Genomic DNA, 25,482 nt, shown 5'->3' with positions numbered 1-25,482 from the left:
AACCTTGAGCATCCCAGAAGGCGCAATTCGTGATACCTAGCAGCGAACCGAAGCGCACCAGGCACGCCGAAAGCAAGGAAACGCAGTCCACACGGAGGGGGCAAGGTCGGCGATGCAGTGTGACCCGGCAGTGACACAGAGGACGGCAGTCGCTGTGCCCCACGGGTTCCGGGAGCCACGGGAAAGAACGGAGGCGCTAAGCAGACCCGCGGGAGGTGGGAGGGAGCCGAGTCGAGGCTCTCGACGCAGAACCCGCAGGGTCTAAGGTGAAGTGCACCCCGGGTGGGACCGGTGCCAGAGCTGACGCCAAAGAGTAGGCACCAGGTGAAACGACAGACGAGCCGCGGGGATGTCACGAGGTAAAACACAGAGAGAGCGAGGGGCCAAGAACGAGCACAGCGTGAGCGACAGCAGGGAAGCCTCAGCCCCCTGGCAGACTTGTGACTGAAGTCCCCGAGGGAGAGACCAGACAGGGGCCACAGAGGGATTCGAACACGTAAAATGCAAACGTTTTTTTTTTTAATTTGGAGAAAACTATCAACCCACAGATCCAAGAATCCCAGTGAGTCCCAAGCACAAGAAACCCCAAGTGCAGCTTCACTGACATACAAAATAATCAACCGCGGGCGCCTGGGGGGGCTCAGTCGGTTGAGCGTCCGTCCCACTTCGGCTCAGGTCATGATGTCGCGGCCCGTGAGTTGGAGCCCCGCGTCGGGCTCTCTGCTGTCAGCGCAGACCCCACGTCGGATCCTCTGTCTCCCTCCCTCCCTGCCCCTCCCCTGCTCAGACTCTGTCTCTTTCAGAAATGAACAGCAAACAATAATGAGTTGCTTGGAACCAGAGGTAGAGTAAAACTCTCACAGGTCGCCAGAGCGAAAAGGACCCAGGGTACAGAGAAGAAGGATGGGTCGGGTCTCCCCCGAGATCCGCACCGTTGGAGTCTGAAAGGAAACGAGGCCGTCAAGCTGTGTGGGAGCTTTTCAGCTTTGATGTGGTCAGGTCGTGATCTCACACTCCGTGAGTTCGAGCCCCGCGTCGGGCTCTGTGCCGACAGCTCAGAGCCTGGAGCCTGTTTCAGATTCTGTGTCTCCCTCTCTCTGACCCTCCCCCGTTCATGCTCTGTCTCCCTCTGTCTCAAAAATAAAATTAAAATAAAAAACGTTCAAAAAAAAGAAATATCACTGTTCAGATACAAAAAAATGCCCCCGATTTTTGTGACAAGTTTTTAGAAAATGAAGGTGAAATAAGTCATCGTTTTCGGCCATGCAACACCTGAAACAATTCATCACTAACAGGCCTGCACTACAAGGAGTGCTAAAGGCAGTCTTTCAAGCGGAAGGAAAAGAAGACCATATGAAAGTCCATTTAAAGCAAAAACAAAAAAGGGTTATGACGTTTGTAACATAGGAGGGGAGAAAGGGAAAGACCCAGATGGAAGCCTCTTATTCGGTAGGTGAAATGACATATTACTTGAACATGAGCCAAATGTGTACATGAGAAATCCCATAGCCACCAATAAAATACTACATGAGGGGTTGTAGTTCATTAGCCAGCAAAGGAGTTAAAATTTTCCTTAAAATCACAGTCGAGGGGCGCCTGGGTGGCTCAGTCGGTGAAGCGTCCGACTTCAGCTCAGGTCACGATCTCGCGGTCCGTGAGTTCAAGCCCCGCGTCGGGCTCTGTGCTGACCGCTCAGAGCCCGGAGCCTGTTTCAGATTCTGTGTCTCCCTCTCTCTCTGACCCTCCCCCGTTCATGCTCTGTCTCTCTGTCCCAAAAATAAATAAAAAACGTTTAAAAAAAAAAAAAAAAAAAAAAAAAAAATAAACATTAAAAAAAAATTAAAAAAAAAAATCACAGTCGATTTTTTAGAAAAAAAAAAAAAACGCTTTGAAAAGAGGACAAAAAGAACAAAGACGATATGGGTTAAATAGAAAGAGATAGAAAGATGGTTGACTGAAAACCAGTCCAATAAATAATCACACTAAGCGTAAGTGCTCTAAACACCCCAATTACAAGGCGGAGATTGACAGAGTAGGTAAACCAGGGGGATCCAGCTAAATCTAGCTTACGCGAAACCCGTATTAACTCAAACACAGAGACGGGCCAAAAGAAAAGATAGATCATGCCGCTGCTCATCCAAAGAGAGCTGTTTCGACTACATTAACGTAAGACAAAGAAGATTTCATAGCAAAGATATCGCCAAAAGAAGGCCTTTTCGTAACGATAAAGGAGTCGATTGAAAAGGAGGCACAATAAGCCTCAGCATCTACGCACCTCAAAACAGAGCTTCAAAAACATACAAAGCAGAAACGAATAGAAATACAAGGCTGCTGATGGCTGGAGGCTGCGTGCTGGCCACTGCCCAAAGCTGGGCAGCCAAGCCATCCTGAAGGGGGGCCGGGCAGTGCGTCTCTGGGTCCACCCCCGGGCCCTGGCGGCCGTTGCGTCCACCCTGGCCGGGAGCCAGAGGGCCTCTGCTCACTTGCCCCGGGACCGGCCAAGGACAAGATGGGTCAGGTAGGGGAAGAAGGCCGGGCTTCCTTGCTCCATTTTGGCATTTACGTCAAGCTTTCAACGTGCTGTTTTTTTTTTTTGAAACGTGTGCCAAAGCCCTACACAGACCTGTTCAAGCCCCAGAGCCTGGAGGCGGCCTCCTCCAGGGGGTGGGTTCCCCTCCCCGGAGTGGGCAACAAGGAGTTACCTGGGGGGACATCACAGGTGTGGAAGGAGCCCTCAGCTGGCTGCGTGGAACATGATAGTGATTGCATGGAAGGGTATTGTCGTGATTTAGCTTATGTACGTGAAGTGCTCAATGCGTGTGGGTGGACCTGTGTGAGTTCGGACCAGACCTCACTTCACTCCTTCTTTTCGTTCTCTGACTCCACAAACATCGTGCCTGCAGGGATGGGAGGAGCGGAGTCGCTTCGACTCTGAGTCAGACCCTGGACAGCGCTTTGGCACCAACCGATCGCCCACCGTTTTCTCGATTCCCACCGCCTCCTCCTTCCCACTCGCACCGAAGCCAAGGTGTCCCCTGGACTGCCAGCTGGCGACCCTGGAACTTTGCTTTCCCGGCCCCGCCGGCCGGTGGCTTCTCACCCCTTGGTGCAGGCGCCGTGGGCCTTCTGTCCAGATTCGCTCCTTTCCCGGACAGTGTGGTCAGGTCGGAGTCTCGGGAAGGTCCCATCTGACCCCAGTGGTTTGCAATGCTGAGGCTTCCCCGAGCGTGCCAGCTGGCTTGGGCCGCGGACGCCTTCCTCCCCGAGCGCGGGCCCCTGTGTCACGTGACTGCAGACCCTTCATCGACAGGTGCAGGCTCTTCCCTGCCTCTCGCGTCCTGGCTGATGTCCAGACCCGCTTTGGCCACTACAGGTGGTGGAGAAGGGGCCTCCGGTGTCTCTCTCCGCGTTGCTGTCCCCAGACACCACGCGAGGAAGCCCCAGGGCACGGGAGAGAGAGGCCCCGCTAACGTGCCAACCGCCCGGCCGGTGAGTGAGGCCACTGGGACTGTCAACTCCATCAGCTGCCACCAGCTTGCAGCCACGTGCAGGGTCCCACTGGCGGCCGGCAGAGAACAGCCCAGCCCGACCCGGCCCGGGCTGCCGACCCGCAGACTAGCGAGCAAATCAAAGGGTGGCTGTACGAACCCTGGAGTGAAGGCCTCCTCTCCCAGGATCCTCTCCGTACACACCCTGGGGCCCCTTCCTCCAAGCCCCTCTCCTTCCCACTAAGAACCACACTGGCTACTAGTCGATCGCTTCTCAGCTGTGTTATTTGTGCTGTCTCTTCACGGGTATGCGTTTCATCTCCACAGCCAGATTGTGAACAATCCAGGATTAGGAATTTACACAGAGTGGGGACACAAGCAGTGAAGGGCTGGACTTTTGGGATAGGTCAGCCAGCATCTTCAGGGGTTGAAGGTAGCTAACCACAGTGCCTTTGCACGGGAGGTCAGTGTGGAAGGAATGGGACCGTGTGGTGGGATGTAGGCGGTGACCTCGTGCTTTGCATCTAGCTTTTCGGGAGTGAGGGGTTATTCACAGCCAGCTGCCAACATGGATTACCCCCAGGACTTTGTTTTTAAGAGGGCGTTTCAACTTCTTAATCAAATTATGCCTGAGGAGCTCCAGGGAACGCAGCCCTTGCTGGCAGGGCAGATTCCAGATACAGAACGAGACGGTGGTGGGGTGCCTCCGGGGGGTCCCAGCTTTCCCCGTCTGGGGTCAGGAGCCAGGCCGTGCTGGCACAAGGTCAGAAGGGCAGTGTGGGCCCGTCCCCATCTAGAGACGGCAGGTGGAGGCAGCAGGGGCGCAGCGGTGCGGGAGGAGGGGCAGGACAGCAGGTGCACGGCGGCATGCCCGTGTGGACGGGCCGTGGAGCGCCGTGGTGGCCGCGGGTCTGAGTCCGGACACGGAATAAATCCATAAGTTTTCACGGTGGAAAGTTGGGCGCCCTGCAGTTTGGTTCTAACCTTGGCGTCAGCTCTGTGGGGGCGCGAGCTGTCCGAGACGGGGCCCAGCCCCTTTCCCGCCGCCGGGGACGGCATCCAAACCCCGCTTCCCCTGAGACCGGGGGTGCCACCTCCCCAGCGGGCCCCCAGCCCGAGCCGTGGCCACCGGACGTCAAGCAGGGCCTTCTTCCACCGCTTCGCAGGGAGGGGGGCAACGGGGCCCCCCGGAGCTCGGGCTCCCCTCCCCTGCCCGCCCTGGCCGTGCCGTCGGTGCCTGCCTGCCCCGCAGCACCCACTGCTGCTGCTTCCAGGCCACCAGCAGGACTGGCGTTTTCAGAATTGGGATGGGAGCTTAGAGGCTTTGCAGGATTAGGCAGAGCAAACACTCCTCCCTCCTCCGTTCAAGCAGCGCCTCGCTCTGGAAACCAGATCCGGCCGTGGAGGCCAGAGCCATCTTCCTGCCGTGTGGCAGCCCGGCGTGGACGGGACGGCAGGGCGGGGGTCTCCCCGGGCCCTGAGAGGGTGGGGGGCACAGCAGCGTGGTGCCGCTGCCCCTCCGTGCGCCTCCGTTCTCTCCGTGCCCCGGGAGGCTCAGGGGACCTGCCACGAGAGGTTTGGGGTCATGGCGGAGCCGGGGCATGACCAGCGTCCGGCCCCCGGGGTCCTGGAGAGGGGGCTCTTCTGAGTTCGCCCCCCATTCTGGGGGTGGCACCTGTCGACCACCTAGAGATGCCCGGGAGCCCCGCGGTGAACCCCACCATCCCCATGGCTCAGCCACGACCTCATTTCAATTTGTACAAAAGGGCTTTACGGATTTTCTCATAATTTAATTTTAAGACTTAATCCTTCATGAAACAGACTCTCTCAGCGGTTCCCGTTGTGGGTCCATGTTCACCAGATAAACAACCTGAAGCGTCAGGAGGGGTGTCCGCCTCCCCCCCGTCACCTGCAGTCTCCCCGCCCGGCAGCCGAGGGTTTCTTTCCGGGCCTCGCGGCGGCCTGGCGAATTGCTCAGGACGCTGTGCTTTTCTTAGCACAGGCGCCCGACAAAGTCCCAAACACCTGCCCACAGCACTGCCTTTCGAGGGCCCAGGGAACCAGCTGCCGAGGAGACCAGAACAGAGGAGAGCCGGCCTCCACCTTCCGGAGCCCGGGAGCAACAGACAGGGCAGGTACAAACGAACGGGGGCCAGAGCCCCCGGCCGGGACTCCATTCTCCCCTCGGACTCCCTGCCCCTGGGGATGCCGAGGTGGGGACAGGGCGTGCAGCCGGCGGGAGGCAGAAACTTCCAGGCTTGCTGGGCTTCGGGAAGGGCAGGGAGGCGTCACAGCTGGCCAGGGGGCCTCGCCGACACGAATGCTTTGTCACTTTGCACTGGACGCAAGAGCGTCACCAGGCGGGCCCCAGGAGGTGCATTCCAAGTTCTGCTCAAGAGTCTGTCAAAGAGCTCAGAACGTCCCCGGCCATCAGGGCCCATCCGCGTGCGGCTGTGCGTCGCCTGGGCGTTAACGCCGGGAGGCATGCATCTAGAAGGTTCGGGCTGAATCTCCTCTGCAGCGAGAAGTGCCTGTGAGGGTTCGTTCTCACTGTCGTTCTGCCCATTGATCTGAAGCTCTGACACCCGACAGCGGAGCCCCTGCCCCCGAGGACCAGACCCCGAGCCCACCGAGGGCCACGCGGGAAGTCGAGCTGTCCAGGGCCCCATCGCGGGGCGTCCGGGGTGGGGAGGGGAACTCGTCTGTTTTCTCCACGTCGGGGAGCCCTCCGTGCTGGCGGCACCCCGCGGAGGGCAGGTTCTACCCTGAGTTAGGTTCCTATTTCCCTTACTGTCTTCCTAGCCTTTTCCAGAAAAATCTACATCTTCCACGTGCGTCGGGAGAGATCTTAATAAATCACGGCCTTTCCCCGAAGCGTGTTTGTTCAGCTCCTTGTTCAAACGACCCCCCCCCCCCCCAGCCCCCGGAGGGCCTTCTCCGTGATCCGGACCCAAGAGGCCGGGCTCTGGCTGTTGCCACCCAGGAGGGACTCCAGGGGGCTGGGATAGAGCTCAGCCAGGGTGTGGTCTGGTGGCCCCGTGAGCATGTCCCCGGCATCGGCCTCAAAGCTGCCCTGTGACAGCAGGGAGACTCACACTCAGATCCGCAGGCACCTGCTGGCACAAAGGGGACACTGCTGGCCCCACACTGTGTGCCCCCAAGGCTTCAAGGGGACTGACAGATGGGGGCACAAGGTCCCCTGTCACTTCCATGACTGTCCCCAGGTCCCCGTGAGCCGGAGGGCCTGAGGTACGGCAGACGGGCCGACCTCCTCCCCCCACCATCCCGATGGCGGAGGAAAGTGGCTCTGGGAGGTACAGGACTTACCCAGGCCATCTGCCCAGGGGACAGCTGAGGCTGGGCCGGAGGCCAGGCAGGGCCGAGCCCAGAGCTTTGCTCTCGGTACGACCAGACCCGTCGGGGGCTTGGATTATGGCTCAGGAGAAAAGGCACGCTGGCATCTCAAGGTGTCTCAGCTTGTTCTCGGGAGCAGGTGCAGCCCCAAGCTTCACAGCTCAGGTGTCCCTGGGTGAGGCTAAGTGTAGCCGCGTGATGCAGCAATGGGGAGGACCTGGGAAGCCTCCCTGCTTCCTGCTTCCCTCCCTCCTCCCTCCTCTTCCTCCCCCCTTCCTTCCCTCTCCCTCCATCCCTCTCCCCCTCTCTCCTCTCTCCTCTCCGCTCCCTCCCCATTCTCCCTCTTCCCCCTTCCCTCCCTTCCTCTCCCCCTTCCTCTTCCCTCCCCCTTCCTTCCCTCTCCCTCCATCCCTCTCCTCCTCCCTCCTCCCTCCTCTCTCCTTCTCCCCCCACCACAAATACTTTGTGAGGACCTGTCAGGCACAACATCAAGGGACCACAATGTGGGGAACCCTACTCCCAATCCCTAGCATCGCTCCGTGAATTAGTCTGTTCACTCGTTTATTTTATAGATGCTCCCCGAGCTGTGCACGAGGCCAGCACTCAGGACACAGACATCAAGAAGTACAAGCCTGGCCAAAGCCCCATTCGGGTGGCAGAGTCCACACTGGGCAGAAATTAGGCCGAGCAGAAACTCAGTGCCGGATAGAATGCAAGGACTCCGTTGGCCCAGCCCTGCTTCTCTGGACCAAGCCCCGGGGGCTGGGGTGGGAGCCTGGCCCGGCCACTCACCAGTGATGTGCACTTGACCCCTCGCCCCCACCTTCCCAACTCACAAGCGGGCTGGTAGCCGCAGCCACCACGAGCATCCAACGAAAAGCTCCGAATGAGCGGGGCCCGGCCGGCCGTGAACCTGCACCTGCTGAGCCCCGGGTCCTGAACCTCCACCAGCACCCGTCCTTCAGCGGCCGCCCCTCCTCCCTTGGCCTGCAGAGTCGGCCTAGCTGCCCAAGGCCGCGTGGGGGACACAAGAAGGACCATCCGCAGGGTCGCCCTGGGGCTCTCCTTGGGCCTCGTCTTGTGACTTTGTCTCTATGACTCCAAGAGGAAAAACAGGAGCTGCTAAGCCCACCGAATGCTGTTGGTTGCTGCTATAACCAAAATTGCTCAGGCCTCCACGAGCTGATCCAAACCGGCTGCTTTTAGCAAATTAAAGTCTTTTCTTTTTCTCCTTAGCCCTTGCTTTGGGGAACAGGGGGATAGGGAATGGGGAGCAGGGAGCACAGGGACAGGGGAGCAGGGGGCAGGGGGAGCCGGGTGGGAGGGGAAGGGACAAGAGCGAGCACCGTGGGGTGAAGAAGACAACTTCCCCAAGGTGTTAAGGGCCAGGAGACAAGCGGAGGTTGGTCTGAAAATGACCAGCTGGGTGCAGGTGACTTTAGATGTCCCTGAGGAGGGGGCAGGAGTGGAGAGCTCCACCCTGGGCAGGAGGGGTGCTGCCCGGGGACTGTATGAGGACCTGGGCTTTCCCGAGTGCCAGGGGGTGTCCAGGTACCCAACTGGGGGCTGCTGCGGGAAGAGAAGGAGGAGGAAACCCGGCTCCCGCTGCCATTGGTGAATCTGACTGAGGCTTAAGATAGGAGGAAACCCCGTGGCCGGAGCCCCTGGACCCCCATCCCTGCCCGGCTGTGCTGCGTGTACAGATCTGGGCCGGGGTCGTTCCCGGAGAGCCACAGGGAGCCGGGTACCCAGTGTGCGGAGGGAGGAGCCTGCCAGCGAGCAGGAGGAGACGGAGGGCTTCCTGGAGGAGGCGGTGGGAGAGGATCTCCAGTCTGTGTCATTTCTGGGTCAAGAACGGGCGGGAGCATGAGGCAGACGGAGGGCTCTGGAGAGAGGAGTGTGTTGGGAGCGGGAGGTGGGGTCTGAGAGCCCAGGAATGAAGCAGAGGCGGGAGGGGGCGGCCACGTGCCACGGGACGCAGGTGAGTCTGGAAGCTGGAGAAAGAAAGGAAGCCGCTTCTCCCTGGAGCCTCTAGGGGTGAGGACACCTTGATCTCAGACTCCTGGCCCCAGGAGCCTTTCCCTGGCCACCTTTCCCCCGCAGCCCGGTGTTTGGTCCTTGCCGAGTTCTTGTGTGCGAAGTGAGCGCCGGGCCTCAGATGCCCTGCAGGTTTCACTAAACTTTCCCCAGTATTTCTCCCACATTATCAACAAACATCGCTTTGTCCTGGCCGCTCGTCAGTATCAGATTTTTTCTTCTTTTTTAATGTTTATTTATTTCTGAGAGACAGAGAGAGAACAGAGCACAAGCAGGGGAGGGGCAGAGAGAGAGGGAGACACAGAATCCGAAGCGGGCTCCAGGCTCTGAGTTGTCAGCACAGAGCCCGACGCGGGGCTCGAACCCCCAAACCGTGAGGTCATGCTCTGAGCCGAAGTTGGACGCTTAACGGACTGAGCCCCTCGGGCGCCCCGATCGCTATCAGAACGTTAAAGAGAAGCAGCAGTGTGATGCAAACCACGTCGTGGAAAGGGCTCTGCAGGCCCAGCGCCGGCAGCCCCAGCGGCTCCTGGGCAGGGGAGCTCCCGTCTGGCCCACGGCGAGAGCATCCGCGGAGGCCTGGTGGCCTGGAGCCCCATCTGCGCTTGTGTTTCACCGAGTGAGGTCAAGAACACGGCTGCGGGCAGTCTTTTCGGGCTGGGCACTCGGGGGCCCTCGCTGTCCCTCGCTCTCCCTCGCTGGTTGCTGTCATCGCCACTCAGGGCCTCCCAAGTCGCCGTGCTGGAAAGACACACGGACACAGAGGACCTAACTGGTCCCGTGGAGGAGGCTCATTACCACCACGGCCCCCGATCTCACGGCCACGCCCGAGGGCACCGAGCCTGGGGGTCGGCGGGCAGTGAGCCAGGGAGCAGAAGCAGCTTCGACACCCTCCGGCTACATCTGCTACATGTTCCGAGAGGACTCTGGGGGGCGCGTGAGCAGCGAGCGGGTACAGAGGACCCGGAGGCGGCTTGAGGGACCCTGAGGACCAAAGAGGGACAGACGGTCTGCACGGCCACGAGAATTTGGAGCAGGGGTGGGCGCTGCGGGCTGGGAGGGCCCGGAAAACTCGGAGGAGGAAGGCTCTGGTCGTGGCAGTGTCGGAGCAGAAGGTGCCGGGTCCCAGAGGCACGTCCACCCGGGACCTGGAATGAAACCTTATTCAGACAAAAAAAAAAAAAGAAGCAGTTTTTGTAGATGTAACTGAAGGTCTCAGGGTGAGATGGTCCTAGGTCGGGCAAGTGTCACAGGAAGAAGAGAAGCCGTGTGAGGACAGAGCAGAGACGGAAGGGACACTGTCCAGAGCCAAGGAGGACCTGGGGCACCCGGGAGCTGGGGGAGGCAGGAAGGACCCTCCCCAGAGCCTCCGTAGGGAGCACGACCCTGAGAGGTGCTCCTGGCCCAAGAGCCCGGCCTGGGGCAGCCCGGCACCTCCTCTCTCTCAGGCACTGAGGCCGATCAGCGCTCGCTGGGCGTGGACGGGAGCCCGTGGGCTGGGCCCACAGCCGACACCCGAGACTTGCTTTCAAACATCGGTGATGTTGTAACTAAGGAAATAATTTCCCAAGAGGAGCTCCCTGTCTAGCAGTGCGCTAAATAATTTGTTATTTTGAAACTCCTGCAAGATTTGTTTGATTAAAAAACCCTCGACTATGGCTTTTAATCCACACATCTGCAGAAAATTCTTGAAGCCTCGATCTTATTAAAACGGAGAAATGAGGTTCACGGCGGCTCAGGCGACACCCGGTCCCCTCCCCGTGTTCAATTAGCCAGCCGTCCCCAACAACTCGGGATGCGTGTGCAGGACAGAACTGAGATTAATTTTTCATGGGGCAGCAGACTCTAAATGATTTTTCTATTTACTTATGTAACTCGTACATAAAAGATGATGGTATTTAATCAAATACAGACCGACTGCAGATTATGCTGGATAAACAGGGTGAAAAAATTCAGCATGTTTCTGTTGCCTGTTTGCACACGCACACGTATATATTATTGATGCCTGTTTGAGAGTCACGACACAATTCATGCTGTTAACCCTTTGTGAAGTTGTCCGTTTCCGAGGTGTTTGCTCATGGTTTAGAGGACCGTAAATATTTTCCTCTCTAGCCTCAAACACAAAGAGTCACAGCTAGGGGGCGACGTCCCCAGGGGACATTCGGCCATGTCTGGACTTACTTTTGGTTGTCACAACTCCTCTGGAAGCCAGCGGGTAGAGGCCGAGACGCAGCTAAAAAAAAGAGTGATCTTGTCTAAAACTGTCAGCCATGCTGGGGTGGAGAACGAGATGGGACACAGCCCGGCCACCTCCGGGGACTGGACCCCGGTGCTGGTGTGAAAACCTCCATGGATGTGTGCCCCTGCTGCTCCTGCTGCCTGGACAGCCTTCCCCTCTTCCCTTCCTTCTTAGCAGTTGCATCATCTCCTTTAAGACACAGCCCCAGCACCACCTTCAGGGACAACCCTTCCCTTCCCCAGAGCTTAAAACTCTCCACAGTTCCCAGGGCACTCCACACCCACTGGGGTTACAGCACCAGAACACTTGCTACTTAGGCTACTGGTAGGCTAGAGTCGGCTCCCCCAGTGGCTCATGAAGACCACATGAGACATAAACTCCATCTTGTTGATTTCTGTTTCCCCAGTAGCTGTACAAGGCCCAGAGCTTAGTTGGCTCTAAAAAAAAAAAAAAAAAAAATGTTTGCTTTCTGGCTGGCTGGCTGGCTGGCTGGATGCATGGATGGATGAAAGATCGATGGTGGATGGATGGATGGGTGGATGGGTGGATGGATGGGTGGATGGATGGGTGGATGGATGGATGGATGGTGGATGGATGGATGGGTGGATGGATGGGTGGATGGATGGGTGGATGGATGGGTGGATGGATGGATGGTGGATGGATGGATGGGTGGATGGATGGGTGGATGGATGGGTGGATGGATGGATGGTGGATGGATGGATGGGTGGATGGATGGATGGGTGGATGGATGGATGGGTGGATGGATGGGTGGATGGATGGGTGGATGGATGGATGGTGGATGGATGGATGGGTGGATGGATGGGTGGATGGATGGATGGGTGGATGGATGGGTGGATGGATGGATGGTGGATGGATGGATGGGTGGATGGATGGGTGGATGGATGGATGGGTGGATGGATGGGTGGATGGATGGATGGATGGATGGTGGGTGGATGGTGGATGGTGGATGGATGGGCAGATGGATGGATGGATGGATGGGTGGATGGGTGGATGGATGAATAGTTGGGTGGATGGATGGTGGATGGATGGTGGATGGATGGATGGACGGATGGTGGATGGGTGGATGGATGGATGGGTGGATGGGTGGATGGATGAATAGATGGGTGGATGGATGGTGGATGGATGATGGATGGGTGGATGGGTGGGTGGTTGGAAGGGTGGCTGGCTGGCTGGCTGGATAGATGGGTGGGTGGATGGATGGATGGATGGATGGATGGGTGGGTGGATGGGTGGATGGATGGATGGGTGGGTGGGTGGATGGGTGGATGGATGGGTGGATGGGTAGATGGATGGATGGATGGGTGGATGGATGGGTGGATGGATGGATGGGTGGATGGATGGGTGGATGGGTGGATGGGTGGATGGATGGGTGGATGGATGGGTGGATGGATGGATGGATGGATGGTGGATGGATGGGTGGATGGATGGATGGGTAGAGGGATGGATGGATGGATGGACGGATGGTGGATGGATGGATGGATGAATAGATGGGTGGATGGATGGTTGATGGATGATGGATGGTGGATGGATGGATGATGGATGGATGGATGGTGGATGGATGGATGGTGGATGGATGGATGGATGGATGGATGGGTGGATGGATGAATAGATGGGTGGATGGATGGTTGATGGATGATGGATGGATGGATGGATGGATGGTGGATGGATGGATGGATGGATGGGTGGATGGATGGATAGATGGATGGATGGGTGGATGGATGAATAGATGGGTGGATGGATGGATGGATGGATGGACAGATGGTGGATGGATGGATGGGTGGATGGGTGGGTGGATGGATGGATGGATGATGGATGGATGGATAGATGGATGGTGGATGGATGGATGGTGGATGGATGGATGGATGGATGGATGGGTGGATGGATGAATAGATGGGTGGATGGATGGTGGATGGATGGGCACATGGATGGATGGATTGATGGATGGATGGATTGATGGATGGATAGATGGATAGATGGATGATGGATGGATGGATAGATGGATGATGGATGGATGGATGGTGGATGGATGGATGGATGGATGGATGAGTGGATGGATGAATAGATGAGTGGATGGATGGTGGATGGATGGGCAGATGGATGGATGGATGGATGGACAGATGGTAGATGGGTGGATGGATAGATGGATGATGGATAGATGGACAGATGGTGGATGGATGGATGGGTGGATGGGTGGGTGGATGGATGGATGGATGGATAGATGGATGATGGATGGATGGATGGATGGATGGTGGATGGATGCTTGATGGATCGATGGGTGGATGGGTGGGTGAATGGATGGATGGATGGGTGGGTGGATGGATGGATGGATGGTGGATAGATGGTTGGATGGATGGGTGGATGGATGAATAGATGGGTGGATGGATGGTGGATGGATGGGCAGATGGATGGATGGATGGATGGATGGGTGGATGGATGGATGGGTGGATGGATGGATGGTGGGTGGATGGTGGATGGTGGATGGATGGATAGATGGATAGATGGATGATGGATGGATGGATGGTGGATGGATGGATGGATGGATGAGTGGATGGATGAATAGATGGGTGGATGGATGGTGGATGGATGGTGGATGGATGGATGGGTGGATGGATGGATGGATGGATAGATGGATGATGGATGGATGGATGGTGGATGGATGGATGGATGGATGGACGGATGGTGGATGGATGGATGGGTGGATGGATGGATGGGTAGATGGATGGATGATGGATGGATGGATGGATGGTGGATGGTGGATGGATGGGCAGATGGATGGATGGGTGGGTGGATGGATGGATAGATGGATGATGGATGGATGGATGGTGGATGGTGGATGGATGGTGGATGGATGAACAGATGGGTGGATGGATGATGGATGGATGGTGGATGGGTGGTGGATGGATATATTGGTGGTTAGATGAATGGACAGATGGGTAGTAGTTAATTCAAGAGATGTGCCTGTTGTCTGTCTGCCACCAACTGGTTATTTGACTCTTGGAAGGTCAGCGAGACTCTCTAGGATAGCTTCCCCACTTGAAAAGAGAGTGCACGGGCTTGTTTCCAAGCAGTGCAGTGAGCCTCATAAGTGCCCTGTGGAGGCGGCCTCCATAGGACTCCTAATTAGATCTGAGTTTTTGGTCAGAAAAATAACCTTACTTTTTAGTGTAAGCATATATTAAGTATTATATGGGACATACTCACACAAAAAATATTGTTCGTCCGAAAATTTAACTAGGCATCGCGTATTTTTGCTTGCTGAATCTGCAGAGCCTATCTGCGAGGGAGGAGGGGAGGAAGGCGAGCGTCCATGGTTTTCTCCTTCGTGTGCTGTGTGAGTTGAAAACTGCCAGCAGAAAAGATCTTTGGGCCTCTTGTGGCAGCCCCCAGGTCTTGCGAGGCTGGCAGGAGGAGCCGCTGTCGCTGCGTGTACCCCTGGGGCGAACACGCGTGTGCGCGGCTGGGGGCAGGGAGGGCGGCGCTCTGGCCCCCACCCCGTCCCGCGCGGTCCCATCCCGAAGCCTCCCTTCACCGTTGGCCGGGTCTCCAGCCCTCCCGCTGATGGTTCCAAGGCTTCTGTGGGCAGAGGAGGGACATTTGTTTGAGCTTTTGAGGATAATTCCGGGCCCCCCGTCTGTGCCGGCTCAGCTCTGCTTTAAGACGGTGAGTAATTAAGCGGGAAGCAAATAGCAGGAAACCCGTGGCCGATTCCTGTTTGTGTGGGGATTTTCAGGTGTGCTGGGAAACCAGCATTTAAAGGTTTGTTGAAACCTCTGGGCCCCAGAGGGTTCCTCCGGCTGGAAGGCTGGCAGTGTGGGAAGCAGCCCGAGTGAGCAGACATGGTGGCCAAGGACACGGAGCAGAAACAGGAGGGCTCAGGGCGCAACTCTGTCAGTGGGGGACAGAGGCCAGAAGAACCCCTGAGTCTTCCCTACGACTCACCCCACCTGAGCACAGGGCACCCCTGGATTTCTGGGATCACAGCTTTGCCAGAGGTCACCCCCGGATTTCTGGGATCCCAGCTTTGCCAGAGGTCACCCATTTCCTGTCTGTTCAGGAAATACCTGCAGAGGCCCCACTCCATGCCAGGTGCCTTGAACACCCGCTCCTGGCCTTGACCCCTGGGGAGCCAGAGGGGCCCTTGAGGGTGGGTCGGAGCATGGCTCAGCCTGAGAAGGTCAGGGGGTTCTCCCCAGGAGGTGGCTTCTAAGCTGAGTCCTCAGACCCGGGAAGGGGGCAAGGGAGCGGGGTGCGGTCAGGGCCGGCAGGGGACCCGCATCCGGGGTCCCGAAGGAGGTGGGGCTCACAGGTGGGGAGGCTAGCTCTGACCTGCAGGTGGCCGAGGGTGTGGCGAGTGGAGGGGCAGGAGTGAGAGGCGGCACCCTGGTTTCTGTCTTGGGGAAGCCATTCCCTGGATTACAGCCCCCGGGAGGAACAGTATGGTGGGTCTGAGACGCCCGTGGAGCATCCAGAGGGACCCATCCGGAGAGCGGAGGGTGCCACCCCCGCCCCCCTCTCCAGGCTTTCGAGCTAGTGGCACGGTAGCATCATCCGGGGGGGTTCTGAGAAAGCTCAGCGCTGGCCCACGCCTTCGGAGCGGGATGGGACCCAAGCATCGTGAAGCCGGGGTGGGGGGGGGGGGGGGACGCCGACCGAGAGGGACCACCGAGGCGCACCCGGCCTCCCCTTGGCTGAGGTGTGCACCAGCCCCGGGGGTTGGGGGGGTGGCAGCCCCAAGCAGGGAGGATCTGCGTCCCAGCCCGCGACGCCTCCCCTCCTGGCCCCACAGCTGCTACCCGCTACCCGCTGGCTGCCTTCACACCGGGACTGAAGGCGGCCGTCACCCTCGGTGCGGGCCGAACGTCGCTCTCCCGATCCCGATTCTGGGACTTAACGGTCCTTCTCTGCTGAGCTGTAGGTAGCGGCACACAAAACTGACAGTGGGTTTCTGCTTGGCCCCGAAAAGATAAATCCAACCAGAATGTGCGAGGGTTCTGGCTTTACAGGAGCAAACAGGCATCACTTTTTACAACCCCTAGATAAGGTGGGATAAAGAGCGCCAGAAAAGTTCTCCAAAAATAGACTTAATAACGGATGAGGTGTGCAATTACCTTCCTCGGGAGCTCAACAATTCCTTCTCACGAAGGTATTTTTTTGCTTGGCTGGAAATATCCTCCACGGAGCAGAGACTCAGCCTCCCAGCCTTGACTGGCCTTGTCACGTCAGGAAGGCTTAGGTGACAGGGACAGGCTTGCGTGGGGTGGAATGGGGTGTGGGCTGGCGGGGGGGGGGGGGCGTGAGGGGTCAGGGCCGCTGCTGCCCCGCCCGCAGGAACTCAGGAGCCAAAGAGCCACCAAGGACACGAAGGCACATTAAGAAAGTGTCCCAACCCTGGCTGTGTTGCCCAGAGGGGAGAAAAAGCAAAGAGAAAAGTGGTCTTTGACAAAGGGCTGGGACATATGTCCGCAGCGTGAGGCTCGAAGGTGGCCCCGGTGTTTTGAGGCGTTGTCTCCTGCCCCCGCCTTGTGTGCTCAAGTCCTGGCCCCCGGGGCCTCGGGATGCAACCTTATTTGGAAACAGGACCACTAGTTAGAATGAGGTCACACTGGAGGAGGGCGGCCCGGATCCCGTACAGAACAGGGACGCACGCAGGACGCTGACGTGTGGGCACAGCAGACACACAGAGCGAAGAGGCCAGGGGAGGACAGACAGAGCCCAGGAAGGGTGGTGGGGTCTACGAGCCGGAAGAGGCAAGGAGCAGACCCTCCGCTAAGGCCTCCGGGAGGCGCCCACCTCGAGGGAACCCGGACCTGGGGCTTGCGGCCTCCGGACTGAGTGCGACTTTGCTGTTGCTCTGACTTGTCACGGCAGCCAGGGGACGTGGACACCAGCCCCCTCCCTGGCCCGGGGGAGCCGGGCTCCAGGCGCCAGGGCCCACAGCCCCCACCATGGCCCTCCCCAGGTCCGTGACGAGCGGCCCCGGCAGCGAGAACAGAAGGGACAACAAGAGACACGGACGGAGGCCCTTCAGCTCCGCGTCGGCTCGGCGTGGCTGGGAGCTTTGGACAAGGCGCTGTCCTCGCACCCAGCAGACTGGGACTCCTCCGGACCCCGGGCCCTCGGCCACAGGCCGCGCCCTCCCCGCTGGGCTTTCTGTGCTGTGGCGGGAGCACGCGGGGCCTGGAAGAGCTCGGGGGGCAGGGAGGACTCGGAGGGAGGCCTTCGTTCTGGGAGGTCGTCGTGGTCAGCTCCCCGCGTCCCCTCGATGCCCTGCGTGTAGCTGGTGCGCCCGGCATCTGGCAGACCGGAAACGGAGAGATGGGGGCCACTGGCCTGCATCTCTGAGACGGGTGGCCCTGGGGTCTCAGCAGGACAACGCTGCGAGGGACAGTCGGTCAAACCCGTCATCCCCGAGGGTCCTGGATCCGTGCAGGCAGCGATGGTCCTGCAGCAGGAGAAGCGTGTTGGTGGGGGGAGGGGGCACCCTCTGCCCTTGCCCCTGCACCCTCTGCCCCTGCACCCCTGCATCCTCTGCCTCCTGCACCCCTGCACCCTGCACCCTCTGGCCCCTGCACCCCTGCACCCTCCGCACCCTGCACCCCTGCACCCTCTGCCCCCTGCACCCTCTGTCCCCTGCACCCTCTGTCCCCTGCACCCTCTGCCCCCTGCACCCCTGCATCCTCTGCCTCCTGCACCCCTGCACCCTCTGCCCCCTGCACCCTGCACCCTCTACCCCCTGCACCCCTGCACCCTCTGCCCCCTGCACCCCTGCACCCTCTGCCCCCTGCACCCCTGCACCCACTGCCCCCTGCACCCCTGCACCCTCTACCCCCCACCCTGCACCCTCTGCCCCCTGCACCCCTGCACCCTCTGCCCCCTGCACCTCTGCATCCTCTGCCTCCTGCACCCCTGCACCCTCTGCACCCTGCACCTCTGCCCCCTCTGCCCCCTCTGCCCCCTGCACTCCTGCACCCCTGCACCCTCTGCCCCCTGCCCCCTGCACCCTCTGCCCCCTGCACCCCTGCACCCTCTGCCCCCCCACCCTGCACCCTCTGCCCCCTGCACCCCTGCACCCTCTGCCCCCTGCACCTCTGCATCCTCTGCCTCCTGCACCCCTGCACCCTCTGCACCCTGCACCTCTGCCCCCTCTGCCCCCTGCACCCCTTCACCCTCTGCACCCTGGCCTCTGTCTCCCAGGCCTGTGCCTAAAGCTCCAGCTCTGCCGAGGTGACATGCATCAGAGGCCAGGGGTGGGCACACATGAAGCCCAGAGCCACGCTGATGGAGCCTGTGCGATATCGTGGCTTCCCTGCCCTTTTCATGTATTTATTTCCCAGTCTTGCCGTTGTTCACTTTCAAGGGGCCTGTATCTTAAAGCGGGTACTGGATTTAATGCTAATAACGGCAACCGTCTAAGCCGTGGCTAGACCTAGCTTTGATTACAGTGACAAAGGAGGGACTGGGCTGAAATACGGAAGGCAACGCTCTGTCTCCTCCGGGCCCTTAACTGGAGAAGAAGGCGGGGCCGTGCAGTGAGCGCTGTTCCCTCGCTGTTCCCTCACTGTTCCCTTGCATCCTGGGTTTAGAAAGGCTGGCACAGGAGCCCCTCCAGGGCATCCGAAACCAGGTCTGCTGTCTCTGCGGTGACATTTTGGGGTTTGGTTTACGTACGGGCTGCATTTTGGCCCCCAAATCCACATCTTGAAGTCCTCACTGCCGGGACCTCAGCACGACACCGTATGTGGAGGTAAAGCCTTTAAAGAGGTAACTGAGTCCAAATGAGGTCCGCAGAGCTGGCCGAATCCAGTCCGAAAGGTGTCCTGACGGGAACAGGAACCTGGGACACAAAAGGCAGAAACGCACACACAGAGAAAGGCCACGTGACAGGACAGCAGGAAGTTGGAGCCAGGCCTGCACCCAGCTTGACCGGGCCTCCTGGCCTCTGGACCGGGGAGGTGGGGAGGAGGGGAGTCAGTCTGCTGTCCGAGCCACCCGGGAGCCTCAGACGGTCCGTGGGTCTGGGAACGCCTGTGCCCTGCTTGGGCTGCCTCTGCGTGAGGGCCCAGGGCAGACGCTTCAAAGTGCCCCCCTCCTCTCCCATGGGCGAGGCTCGCCTGGGGTCCGCGGTGAGGGGCTCTTGAGCAATCGGCTAAGAAAAAATTCTTGAGACGTCTTTGGTGCAAACACAGGTGATCGTGTTAAAGCACGGGGACAGGACCTGTGGGCAGGAAGAGCCGCACTGGCCTTGCACAACAGAGTGACTGCTTGTGTACTTTCAAGGCAATGGGGCAGGGATAGCCTGAGTCTCGAAGGGATCTGGAAGCAAGGTTTTCGGGACCCTGAGGGGCTAGCTACTGTGGACAAGGTGGCTTTTCGTCTTTAATAAAGCAGAAGCATCGAGGGCAGCCACAGTGCATGTTTCAGGGGTCAGTGGGCCACAGGCTGTAAGTAAGGAGATTTAAATTAAAGCCACATTAATTTAAATTAAGCCACGTTTCCCTTGCCCTCATCACACGGGACCCCGCAGTGGGGCAAGGCTTCTTTCCGAGGTGGATTGGGGTCTAGACCCAGGGAAGAAGCCCACCGGGGCAACAGCAGAGGGTGTCGCCCCCCCACCTGCCCGGGGAGACACGCAGGGGCAGGGGTCGGAGCGGCCAGACGAGATTCAGGACTTCCTGTCACAGCCGAAGTGGAGTCATGTGACCCAGCCACGCCACTCCTGCGGTCTCCCCGCCCCCACCCGGGACAGATGGAAACAAAGTGTCCGCACAAAATCTGTACAGGAACGCTGGGAGCAGCAGGGATCCGCACAGGCTGAAGGTGGAAACACCCCAGGCGTCTGTGGTGGAAAAAGAATTTGTACCAAGCACGTGTTAAAAACAGCAAGGCAGATTTTATTTGAGCCGCTGCAGGAGGGGAGAGAGGCGTCAGCGGGGTGCTGAGCTCTGCTCCGAGCAGAGCCAGGCGGCCGGGGGTTTCGAGCGCGTGAGCCCAGGCCCGGGAGGGCTGGTTGAGGTCGGAGGCGGGGGGAGCGGAGCACAAGCGTGAATGACTCAGGTCGTCTCCTCCCGGACCTCGTAGGGCCAAGGACCCGGAGATGCCAGCTGCTGTGTCTGCAGGCCTCACGAGGACGCACCTGCCGCCCGGCAGACGTCAGCAGCCTCCCCCCTGGGCCTTCCCGAGGGCCGGGGTTGGTTGGGTTCCCGATTCTGGAAGGCTGGTGGAGCTCCAGGGGCAGCCAGCTCGAGTGTCACCAACGTGAACCTTAAGACGCGGCGGCAGATCACAGGGTGGCCTCAGGCTTCGGGGAGGGGCGCGTGCCTGCACCTGCCGCGTGCCTCCGTGTCCGCCCCCCGGCTCCCAGGCTCAGCAGCACACACGGCCTGTGGCCAGAGGGAGGCCGACAGCCCCCTGACGTCTGTGAAGGGAAAGGAAAACACAAGTGATTCTCTAAAAAGCGGCCATCAGGAGGGAGAAGCCCCGTCTGCCCCAGGCGCGCCCCGACTCCACCCACCTCCCCCTGCGCCGCTCCCTGCGCTGCCCACGTCCCCCCCTGGCGTGGCTGGGTCGGCGCACAACCCATCACGGCCACGTCGTGCCTGTGCCAGGGCGGGAAGGGTTGATTCTGGAGCCCAGACGGCGGCGGGCAGTCGCGGGGTGGCTGACGACACGGGGAGGAAACCGCTGCGCCCCTCTGTGCCCCTCCAGGGAGGGGGAGGGCCTTGCTGCCCGAGCCCACGCACCGGCCCCAGGAGTGCGGGCCACGTCTGTCGCTCTGCGGGTCGCGTGCTCATTACGCTGCATTATCTGGTCCGTGGCTCCCCTAAACCGGCTCGGCGTGTCCCTGCATCTCTCAGCAGCCGTCCTTCCCAGACGAGACTCCGCCTACGGTCGGCGCTGTGCTGCCCTCCTCCTTCAAGGAGACCCCACTGTGCCCCAGGCTTTAGATCTCGCCACAGCGAGGGCCACCTCCCGGTCTGGGTGACCCGTCAGGCCCTTGACTCGCCATCCGGTGAGCGCTTGAGGTCACGGGAGAGACGGGTCAAAGGGCCCCGCCGCCTCTGATTCCGGCGCACGTCACCCAGACCCAGCTGCAGCCCCTCCCTGAGCTGCAGAAACCTGTGTCACCCACAGAGCCCTGGGTCACCGTCCCCCTCGGAGGGAGTGAGGTGGCCAAGGACTGGGGGCTGCCTGTGGTCTGTGTGCCCAGGCCCCCCCCCCCCACCAGGGCCAGGCGACCCTCCTGGGAACAGAAGGGCTGTCGGTGCCCCTAGCCTCCCCTTTCCAGTGACCTTTTCCTGGGGAGCACCTCCCGCCTCTTAGCAGCCTCTCAGAGGCACGTCCCCGCCAGCACCGCCTCCAGCTCAGATCCATGGCCCCTCCTCGCGGCAGGAGGAACGAGTCCCCCGAAAGTGGATCCAGGGGGCCCATCAAAGTGCAGGGGCGCGAGAGAGCAAGGGCTGTGCACTGCGGAAGCCCGCCTGTCCCGGGGAAGGCAGCGGCCCCTGGCTGGCCTGCGGGCTGGGGCGCCAGGTGCTGTGGGTCGGCCTTGCTCCCTTAAGAAGGACCCTCAAGAGGACGTGTCCAGAGGGAGCTGCATCTCGGGGTCCCAAGCCTCGGCGGTCTGGGCTGCAGGTGGACATTTGTGGATCGGCCTGGGGGCTGGAGGGGCGGCCCTGTCGTGGGCGCCGCGGGCCCCTCTGTTAGGGCTCCAGTGGGGCGTCGCTGGAAGGAGATCAAATCCGCACACTCGGGAGAGCCAGCTGGGTCCCCGTGGACGACGCTGGCCGGGGGGGGGGGGGCGGGGGGGGGGGGGAGGGCAGGCTGCTGGGTCCCCGCAGAGACTGCCGTTCTCAGGCCCCGGGATGAGTCCTCACCCGCCGGCGCAGGGGGCCGGCCCTGCAGGGGGGACGCTCCATGCCCAGCCCCCACCCCGGGTTTGTGGAGAGCCTCGGAGGTAGCAGATGTGTGGCGCCTCGGGAAGCTGGTATGCGATATACTAACGGTGAGGGGTTATTAAATCAATTTATTACCTGGACGTCCCTTCCAGCCAAATCCATTTCAAACCAATTAAACTGAAAAATGGTTGCAGAGAAATACTCACCGGGGCTCTGTCGAGTCAGGAATCTACTTCTGTGGGGCCGGCCTGGGTCGGCTCAGCCTGCCCGTGACGCCCGAAGACAGCAGGTCCCAGCTCCTGGAGCCTGTGTCACGTCACATGGAAACTGGCCCTTTGAGATGTGACGGAGGGGCCTGAGATGGGGAGGGTGCCCTGGATTATCCAGGCGGCCCCACTGTTGTCACAAGGGGCCTTACAAGGGACAGATGGAGGGACATTGGACCCGGAAGCGGAGAAGCCGCGTGAAGACGGGGCAGAGGCTGGAAGGTAGGGCCACCGCCCGGGGGCACTGGGCCCACCAGGAGCCGGGAGAGGCAGGAGGGACCCTCCCCTGAGCCTCCGGAGGGAGCTGGGCCCCGCGACACTGTGATTTCAGACTCGCGCCTGCACAGTTGGGAGAGAATAAGCCCGGCCCTTCAAGCCCCAGCTGCGGGGGCTTTGCACACACTGCTCTGGGGGAAGGAGCCTCTGGCCCCGAGTGGACGTCTGTCCCGTCCCGATGGCCTGGGGTTTCCCAACCGCAGGCCCGGACAGCTGACGGAGACGGCGTCCTGTGCCCAGGTCCAGCGCCCCCGAGCCTGCCCACGGCCGCCCCTCCCCCGGCCTGGGTGGTGTGGGATCCGTGTCACTTCGTGTTTTCTCCACCGGGTTCCACTGGTCCCGTGCACTTGAGGCCTCGGCAGAGCCCCTTTCCCGGGCATCGAGAGGATAATGTGACACACACCTGAGCGAGGAGGCTGGCTCCTCAAATAAGACCCAGGAAGCCGCGGAGGCCTGGGGGCCTGAGTCGCTTAAGCCTCCGACTTCGGCCTAGGTCGTGATCTCACGGTTCCTGAGTTCGAGCCCCGCGTCAGGCTCTGCGCTGACGGCTCGGAGCCTGGAGCCTGCTTCGGATTCTGTGTCTCCCTCTCTCTCTGCCCCTCCCCCATCATGCTCTGTCTCTCTCCGTTTCTCAAAAATAAATAAACATTAAAATTTTTGTAAAAAAAGACCCAGAAAAGCCTTGGCAGGCTGGAAGCCGGGCGCGAGCCAGCCGCTGCACCCCGGGTCCTGGGCTGAGGCCACCGTCAGCTGTGGTCTGGGCAGAGCTCCGCACGGCCGCCCCTCCCCGCGGGCCGGGAGCCCCACGTCGCCATCTGGCCCGAGGGTAGCGATAGCAGTGGGGACTAGGAGTTCGCCGGGCCTCCTGGTGGGTGTCTGGGGCGGGGCGGGGGGCACGTGCCCCTCGGTCCCTGTGTCCCGCACCGGGCAGCCACAGTGCTGCCTCTGGTCTAACCCTTCGGTGACCTGCCCGCCTCGGGGAGCCCAGTGACTGGGTGTGCGGTTGGGCACAGGGGGCAGGACAGAGCCCCTCTCCTGGGCCCTTGGGGCCGAGGGCTTTGGGATCATGGGGGACGTTGAGAGCAGTATTGTAACGGAGCATGATGCTGTCTCCACGGTGGCCGCCTGATCCCCGGAACCCCTTCAGTGCAACTCCCGAGAGGCGGGCGACGCTCCTGAAAACCCGTGCTGGGCCAAAGGGGTGTCTTACGGCCCCAGATGCCCATGGGAGGATTCACCGCGTGGCTGGGCTGCACACACGGCAGGGAGACAGCATCCAGTTCAGATTCCGAGTTGGGTGATGGGCAAAGCCGGGGCTTTGATCCCGGCTTTGACCCCGCTGAGCTGGGCTCTGGGCACCTGCGGTCACCAGCCCAGGGCAGTCTGGCCATCGGGCCGGCCTTGGCTGCGACCTGGGCTTGGGAGGGTGCTAGTGATCACTCACTCTTCCCTTCTCCCGAGCCCAATCCTGTTAGGGGGGAAGCCTCTTCCTGATGGGTCCCGCGCTCTTACCTCTTGAGCCCGGAGTCTGGCGGCAGCGAGGGCTGGGGGAAAACCCGACTTCATTTTTTGTGGATGACTTTCCTCCGTGTGAAGTTGGGTCTTAGGCGCGTTAACTCACGCACAACGGTAACCAAATGCCTTTGGCTATAAGCCTCTTTCCTCCGTGGATTTCGGAGCATTTCAGTGCTAAAATATGAGGATGTCTTGGCAGACTGGACCCTCCCGGCGGGCCGTCCGTCATCTGTGTGCACTTAGAACAACAATAATTATGGCAATAATAATAATATTAGCTCGGGTTGGTGCAGTGCCTGACGGCTTCCAAAAGCACTTACACATCCCTCGTGGGGTTTCGTTCCCACCAAATGCCCTGGAGACAGATGGGGAGGCACGAGAGCTTCCACCGGAGAGATGCGGCTGGAAACCCACGGGGGGCAGAGAGAGGGCCTCAGGTGCGTCCAGGCTGTGGCCCTGGCTTTCGGACGCCTGCACCTTACCAGGGACCCCGCCCGATCCCTGCCCACGCCCTCAACCCCCCGCTCCTCCCGGGACCCCCGTACCCGGCACCCCTCTTGGTCATTCTCGTCCTCCACCCACGTCTCTGACTCCTCCTGCTCAGGCCCAGCGGGTCCCCCACCCACGAGAGTTCACCTGCGCTCTGAAGGCCCCGCCCCCATCACGCAGCTGGGTGGCCCCTCCTCCACTGGGGGTGGGGGCTCCCCGAAGCCATGAGAGAGGTTCCCTCTTCCTTCCCCCCCACCACCCCCCGCCCAGGACAAAGCCGGCCCTGGCCTAGACCTCCGCAGGGTGCGGCTGGGTCCCCACCCGGGCCCCCGCCGGGCATGGCTGGGTTCTCGAGCCCTCTCTGCCTGGCTACCCGGGGCTGGCGGGCGGCACCGTCTTCCTAGCACTGGAGCTGGCTGAGCTCCACGCTGATCAACCCAGCTCTGATCTGAGGGTGGTCCCATGTCCTTTCTGGAGACCCGCAGAGACGCCCCTGTCTGCAGGCTGGGAGGATGGTCTGGACCCTCTGAGCAGCCTCCCCCGCTCCCGCAGCGCCGAAGGGTTCCCCAGAACGGCCGGCCCCATCTTTCCACTGCAGACTCACCACGAGCGCCTGCGCCTGGGCAGGAAGACGGCCGGGGGGGCCTCGGGGTCCGTGGAATCGCAGTGAGTGCGGGCGCCGGGCAGGAGGCGGGCGCGACCGGCACGGCCACACCAGCGAGGACGCGCGGACGTGGGGGGATCACGGGGGGAGCAGAAGATACAGCTGGTGTAGATGCCGGGCAGCCTCGGCTTTGTAACACGCACGCACACGCGGCAGGGAAAGGACCGGACACGGTGTGCTGAGCTCTGAGCCCGAGCACAGCCGCCCCGGGAGGCGTCCCGGACGTGTTCCCCGGTGC

Source organism: Panthera leo, chromosome D4, assembly GCF_018350215.1.
Source record: "Panthera leo isolate Ple1 chromosome D4, P.leo_Ple1_pat1.1, whole genome shotgun sequence".
Lineage (NCBI taxonomy): Eukaryota > Metazoa > Chordata > Mammalia > Carnivora > Felidae > Panthera > Panthera leo.
Note: the sequence above shows the minus strand (reverse complement) of the source record.